This window comes from Heptranchias perlo, unplaced genomic scaffold (assembly GCF_035084215.1).
Source record: "Heptranchias perlo isolate sHepPer1 unplaced genomic scaffold, sHepPer1.hap1 HAP1_SCAFFOLD_50, whole genome shotgun sequence".
Lineage (NCBI taxonomy): Eukaryota > Metazoa > Chordata > Chondrichthyes > Hexanchiformes > Hexanchidae > Heptranchias > Heptranchias perlo.
Window position 1 is genome coordinate 2,596,005 of NW_027139516.1, and position 6,941 is coordinate 2,602,945.

Sequence of the window (6,941 nt, forward strand, 5' to 3'; positions counted from 1 at the left end):
AGCAGGAAATTACTCGGCCATGCAGGCGACTTTTTTTGTCTTCATTCATGGGATGTGGGTGTCAATGGCAAGGTCAGCATTTATTGCCCATCCCTAATTGCTCTTGAGAAGGTGCTGGTGAGCCGCCTTCGTGAACTGCACCTTTCATTGACTGTGTCATTGACATTTTCTGGATAGAGAGAAACTATTTCCGCTGGTTGGGGATTCTAGGACTTGGAGGCACAGTCTAAAAATTAGAGCTACATCTTTCAGGAGTGAGATTTGAAAACATTTCCACACACAAAGGATGGAACAAGTTTGGAACTCTCTTTTCCTAACGGCAATTGATGTTTGCTTAATTGCAAATTTTAAATCTGAGATCGATAGCTTTTTGCCAAAAGAACGTATGAAGGGATAAGGGCCAAAGGCAGGTATATGGAGTTCGATCACAGTTCAGCCATGATCTTATCAAATGGCGGAGCGGACTCGAGGGGCTGAATGGCCTACTCTAATTCCGATGGTACATTTCCCCAAGTGTCTGCTCTCTCCATAGTTGCGACCTTGTGTTTAAAGCATATTTTCGTTTAAAGGTTGGTTTAGGGATGAGCCGGTGGGCGTCAAAACGTGCCGTGGATCGAGACCGGGTTGGTTATTGCGGGAAGAGCAAATCAACTGGGCCGAAAAATCAACTGCAGCTCAAGCAAGAAATAAAATAGGAGTCAAAGTAACCAATGTCGGAAGTGGGAAGGAGACTGCGACCTGAAAGCAGTGCCTTAGACCGCTCGGCCATCCTGACGGATAAATAGCACTTTGCCTCGCCACCCTTTCCACATTGAGACCCCCCCGGAGAAAGGTTCATTCACTCGAGTGCTTGGTGATATAAATGATGCTGGAAAGGCTCGGTGAGCGGGATGCCACCTCCCCGGGTTTTCCTGAGCCTATTGTACTTTATTCCTATTTAATGACGGGAATATTCGCAATCAGTAGCCAAAAAGGATTAAAAGCTGAATCACAGAGAAATGGAAATCCTCGTTAAATCTGATAATGCTGTAAGTAAAACTCGCTGGTGGTCCAGTGGTTAAGATTCGCCGCTTTTACCACTGCGGCCGGGGTGCGATTTCCAGCCAGAAGAGCAACTTTTGAACACTTGTTATATTAATCGCATGGAAGAAAAAAAAAACAATATTTTTGTTATTCACCATTAATTAACCGATAACGTTATTTTGCAGAATGAAAGGCCACTGAGGGATGTTGGAAAAGTTTAATAATGTCTTTTGTGCGATGAACTTTTTATTCCTTCTCATTTTACACACTGTATTTTGAAGGGCTCCGTTTAAAATGTTCAGTGCTCGTGAGACCACGAACTTGTGTCGAACTGAACAAAACAGGCTCTTTCACAGAGGACAGAAAAATCTGCCCCAAAATAATGTTCCCGCCCGGGATCGAACCGGGGACTTTTCGCGTGTGAGGCGAACGTGATAACCACTACACTACGGAAACCTCTGATCTGGTTACCAGCCAGAAGTTAGAATGACGGCATTGATTCTCATTCATAACTATTCACTTGATCGAAGTTGCACAAGTCACAAAAGAAAAATGTTCATTTCAAAATTATTAAACTCCCAAATGTGGCCTGCCTTGTTTGGACAGGGGTTGACCCTGACGTCACAGCCTCAACAAAGCATTTTCTCAACATTTCCATTGGGAACAGGAGGAGGCCATTCAGCCCATTGAACCTGTTCCGCCCTTCAATTAGATCAGAGATGATCTGAACCTCAAATCAATTTATCCGCCTTTGCTCGCTATCCCTCGATACCCTTACCCAACAAAAATCTATCGATCTCAGTCTTGAAAGCTTCAATTGACCCCCAGCATTCACAGCCTTTTGGGGGACAGAGTTCCAGACTTCTACTGCCCTTTGTGTAAAAAAGTGCTTCCTGATTTCGAACCTGAATAGCATGGTTCTAATTTTAAGATTATGTCCCCCTCGTTCTTGATTCCCCAGAGGAAATTGATTCTCTCTCTCTATTCTATCGAATAATTTGAACATATTAAACACCTCGCTCAGACCGCCCCTCAATCTTCGATACTCGAGGGAAGACGAGCCCAATCTATGCAGCCTGTCCTCATAATTCAACCTTTTTAGCCCCGGTAACATTCTGGTGAATCTGCTCTGCAACCCCTCCAAGGCCAATCTATCCTTCCTGAGGTGCAGTGTCCAAAACTGAACGCAGTTACTCCAGACGCAGTCCAACCAGAGCTTTATATAACTGGAACATAACTTCCACTTCTTGATATTCCAGCCCCCTGAGATAAAGGCTAACGCTCCGTTAGCCTTTTAAATTATTTTTGGACCCGTCCGTTAGCTTTTACTGATTTATGTAAATGAACCTTTAATTCTCTCTGCTTCTCCACAGTTCCTAGCTTCTTAACATTTGGTAAATACCCTGACCATAGGTCCAAAGTGGATTACCCCGCATTGAACTCCATCTGCCATAGTTTCTCCCACTCACTTAATCTATCAATGTCCCTTTGCAACTTTTCACTCGCATCCACACTAGTTACTGTACCACCCAACTTAGTGTCATCAGCAAACTTGGATATACGACTCTCTGTTCCTTCATCTAAGTCATTGATAAATATGGTGACAAGCTGAGACCCCAGTTACAGATCCCTGGGGGACACCACTAGTCGCATCCTGCCAATTGGAGTATGTACCCATTATCCCTACTCTCTGTCTCCCATCTCCGAACCAATTCTCTACCCATGTCAATACATTGCCTCAAGATCCATGTGTTTTCATTTTTGCCAATAGTCTCATGTGTGGAACCTTATCAAATGCCTGCCGGAATTCCATATAAATAATATCATAGGAACATGGGGACAGGAGTAGGCCATTCAGCCCCTCGTTCCTGCTCCGCCGTTTGAGAAGATCATGGCTGATCTGTGATCTAACTCCATATACCCGTCTTTGGCCCATATCCCTTAATACCTTTCATTGCCAAAAAGCTGTCTATCTCAGATTTAAATTTAGCAACTGAGCTAGTATCAATTGCCGTTTGTAGAAGAGAGTTTCAAACTTCTACCACCCTTTGTGTGTAGAAATGTTTTCTAATCTTGCTCCTGAATGGTCCGGCTCTAATTTTTAGACAAAATGGTGGCAAGTTCGCGGGACATTTTGGACAAAATGGCTGTCAGTACGGCGGCCATCTTGGACAAAATGGCGGCAAGTCCTTCACGGCTGCTGCACAGGGAAAGGAGGAGGCCATACAGCCCATCAAGCCCGTTTCATCGTTACTGGAGGCCGATCATCCCCTCAAGCCTGTTACATAGAATCAAGAAGAGGCCATTCAGCCCATCGAGCCTGTTATACAGGAACTGAAGGCCATTCAGCCCTTCGAGCCTGTTATACAAGAACTAGACACCAATCAACCGTTCAACCCTGTCAGGTAGCAAAAGGAGGAGGCCATTCAGCCCCTGGAGCACCTTGCACCAGATCTGGTGGCCAATCAGCCCCTCAATCCTGTTACATAGGAACAGGAGGAGGCCACTCTGCCCCTCGAGCGTGTTAACGGGAACTGAAGGCCATCCAGCCCCTCGAGCCCATTACAACGGAACTGGAGGCCAGACAGACCCTCAAGCCTATGACATAGGGACAGGAGGAGGCTATTCAGCCCTTCGAGCCTGTTATACAGGAACTAGACGCCAACCAACCATTCAGGCCTGTCAGATATCAACAGGAGGAGGCCATTCAGCCCCGAGCCCATTACACCAGACCTGGAGGCCAATCAGCCCCTCAAGCCTGTTGCATAGGAACAGCAGCAGGCCATTCAGCCCCTCGAGCATGTTATACGGGAACTGAAGGCCATTCAGCACCTCGAGCCTATTACACTGGAATAGGACTCGGCCATTAAGCCCCTCGAGCTTGTTGCAATGGAACAGAAGGAGGACATTCAGTCCTTCTAGACTGTTATACAGGATCTGGACGCCTTTCAGCCCCTCACGCATGTTACATAGGAACAAGATGAGTCCATTCAGCCCCTCGAGCATGTTACATAGGAACAAGAGGAGTCCATTCAGCCACACGAGCCTGTTACACAGGAACAGGAGTGGACAATTCAGCTCCTCAACCTGTTCTGCCATTCAATTAGATCATGGCTGATCTGTATCTTAACTCCAACTACCCGCCTTGGTTCCTTAATCCTCAATAACCTTGCGGAACAAAAGTCTATCAATCTCCGTTTTGAAATTTCGGATTGACCCCAGCCTCAACAGACTTTTGTGGGAGAGAATTCCAGATTTCCACTACCCTTTTGTGAAGAAGAACTTCCTACCATCACCCCTGGGCGGCCGAGCTCTAATTTTAAGGTTATGCCCCTTTGTTCTAGACTCCCCCAACAGAGGAAGTAGTTTCTCTCTATCTACCCTATCAACTCCTTTCATCATCTTAAACACCTCAATTCAATCACACCTTAATCTTCTATATTCAGGGGAATACTAGCCTTGATAATTCAACCTGTCCTCATAATTTAACGCTTTTAGACCCATTATCATTCTGTTGCATCTGTGCTGCAGCACTTCCAAGGCCAATATATCCTTCCTGAGGGTCAGTGCCCAGAACTGAATGCAGCCCTCCAGATGGGGTCTAACCAGAGCTCTGTACAGCTGGAACATAACTTCCACCCCTTTATATTCCAGCCCTCTTGAAATAAAGGCCGACATTCTATTAGCCTTGTTAATTATTTTTGCAAATGTCCACTAGCTTTTAATCATCTCTGCACTTGGACACCTAAATTTCTCTGCTCCCCCACAGTTTCGAGCTCCTCACCATTTAGAAAACACTCTGATCTATCTTTCTTAGATCCGAAGTGGATGACCTCACATTTCCCGACATTGAACTCCATTTGCCACAGTTTTGCCCACTCATATAATCTCTCATTGTCCTTGGAATGCTTGGTGCTTTTGTTTGGTTGGAGAATGCTTTAAATCAGTTCATTATTTTAAAAAGATCACAATTGATTTTTATTTTGTACAGTTTGAACAAGACCATTATTACCCGATCAGTAAAATATCCGTGTTTTTCAGATAATGGAGACAGTTCAGATATATTTGCCTTTTTGTCTACTTTAATGAAGTGAAATTTTGCTGATTTAAAATCAGCAGTATTTCTTAGCTTGAAAAAGCATCTCCTCTGTGAGGTGAGGCTTCACTCTCAATGTCTCAGTGTTTCCGCTTGTCCTGATATCAATGTAACACTTGAAGGGCTCCAGGTAATGAACAGTGAAACCCCTTCAGATTATCTCAGCCCACTCGTTCTATCCAGTGCCGAATAGTTCCTGCTCTTCAGAGCGTGACAGATTCACACTACACTGGAGCTTGTTTTAGACTTTAACTGCCAAACAAATTGATGAAACAGTAAGAGAATAAACAGAATAGTAGCAGTAAGACAACAGTTTTACTGTAAAGCTCAACCAGATCATTATTGGAAAATAAAAAATAATAAATAATTCAAAATACTATACGAAACTGTGCCCGAACTTTCGAACATCCTGGTTCTTTGTTGTCTTTTTCGCACAAACTATGGAAGCTGTCGATTTGATTAACATTCTCAGAGATTCCAAACAGACTCACCAGTTTGAAAAAGACAGGCTGATAAATGCCTTCAAAACAGTGACTGGGAGCCAGTCATTTTAATCAATGGTCTGTTTAATTCAAAAGAAGCTGCCAATCAAAACTGTACGAGGAGAAATGACCCCGGAGGTTTGTATCTGAATCAAATGTTTGACTTTGTGAGTTCAGGCTGCCGTTGAGAGGTGCAGCCTGCCTTTCAGAGGTGCAAACCACTCACGCAATATCGGGGGCCCCCCTGCTGGTGAGAAGCCGCTGAACAGCGCAGCCAGGCCTGACTGCTCGCAGGAATCAGGTAAATCACCAGGCAGCACCAATCTCACGGACTGTCTGCATCTCAACGACCGGGTGCAGGTTAATCACTCGGGGGTTAATCGACCCCCGCGCCCGGATTCGGGGGTTATCCAATTTAACCCCGTACATATCTTTATACATATATATTACATGGAATACAGCACGGCACAGAAACAGGCCATTCGGCCCATCTGGGTAAATAAGTATCCCATCGAGTCCCCACAGTGTGACTAAGTGATTCCACACTGCACCCAGTGATAGTGCCCCATTGATCCACAGTGTCCCAGCGATCTAGTGCACCCAGTGATCCCAAAGTGAACACAGAGTGACCCGGTGATCCAGCTGCACACCCACTGATAATGCCACAATGCTCCCTAATTGATCCCAGTGATTCCACAGTGCACCCAGAGGTCCCAGTATCCCAGTTCACTGCATTTGTGTAAACGTTGGAGACTGTCTTTATATACAACAACTTGCGTGTATGAAATAACATGTCTATATATATATATATAATATTTCTACATGTCTATATATATATATATATATATATGTACATATATAATATTTCTATATTACATAGAATGGGTAAAGTAGTTTCTCCTGTCACCCCATGAAGCTGAAACAAAATGGTGGCCATTAAGGCGGCCATCTTAAACAACATGGCCGCCAGTGTCCCAGTGATGCCACAGGAAGCCAATGATCCCACAATGTCCCACTGATCCCACAATGTCCCACTGATCCCACAATGTCCCACTGATCCCACAATGTCCCACTGATCCCACAATGTCCCACTGATCCCACAATGTCCCACTGATCCCACAATGTCCCACTGATCCCACAATGTCCCACTGATCCCACAATGTCCCACTGATCCCACAATGTCCCACTGATCCCAGAGTGGCCCAATGATCCCACAATGTCCCAATGATCCCACAGTAAGCCAATGATCCCACAATGTCCCACTGATCCCACAGTGTCGCATTCATCCCACAATGTCCCAGTGAACCTGCAGTATCCCAGTGATCCCATAGCAACCCGTG

At 45.0% G+C, this 6,941-nt stretch overlaps 1 non-coding gene across 1 annotated transcript; it reads right to left on the reverse strand.

The window, feature by feature from the left end:
- Nucleotides 1-1,406: 1,406 nt before the first annotated feature.
- Nucleotides 1,407-1,479, reverse strand: trnav-cac (transfer RNA valine (anticodon CAC)). The gene has a single exon. It is a non-coding gene; the product is annotated as a tRNA-Val (tRNA).
- Nucleotides 1,480-6,941: the final 5,462 nt, after the last annotated feature.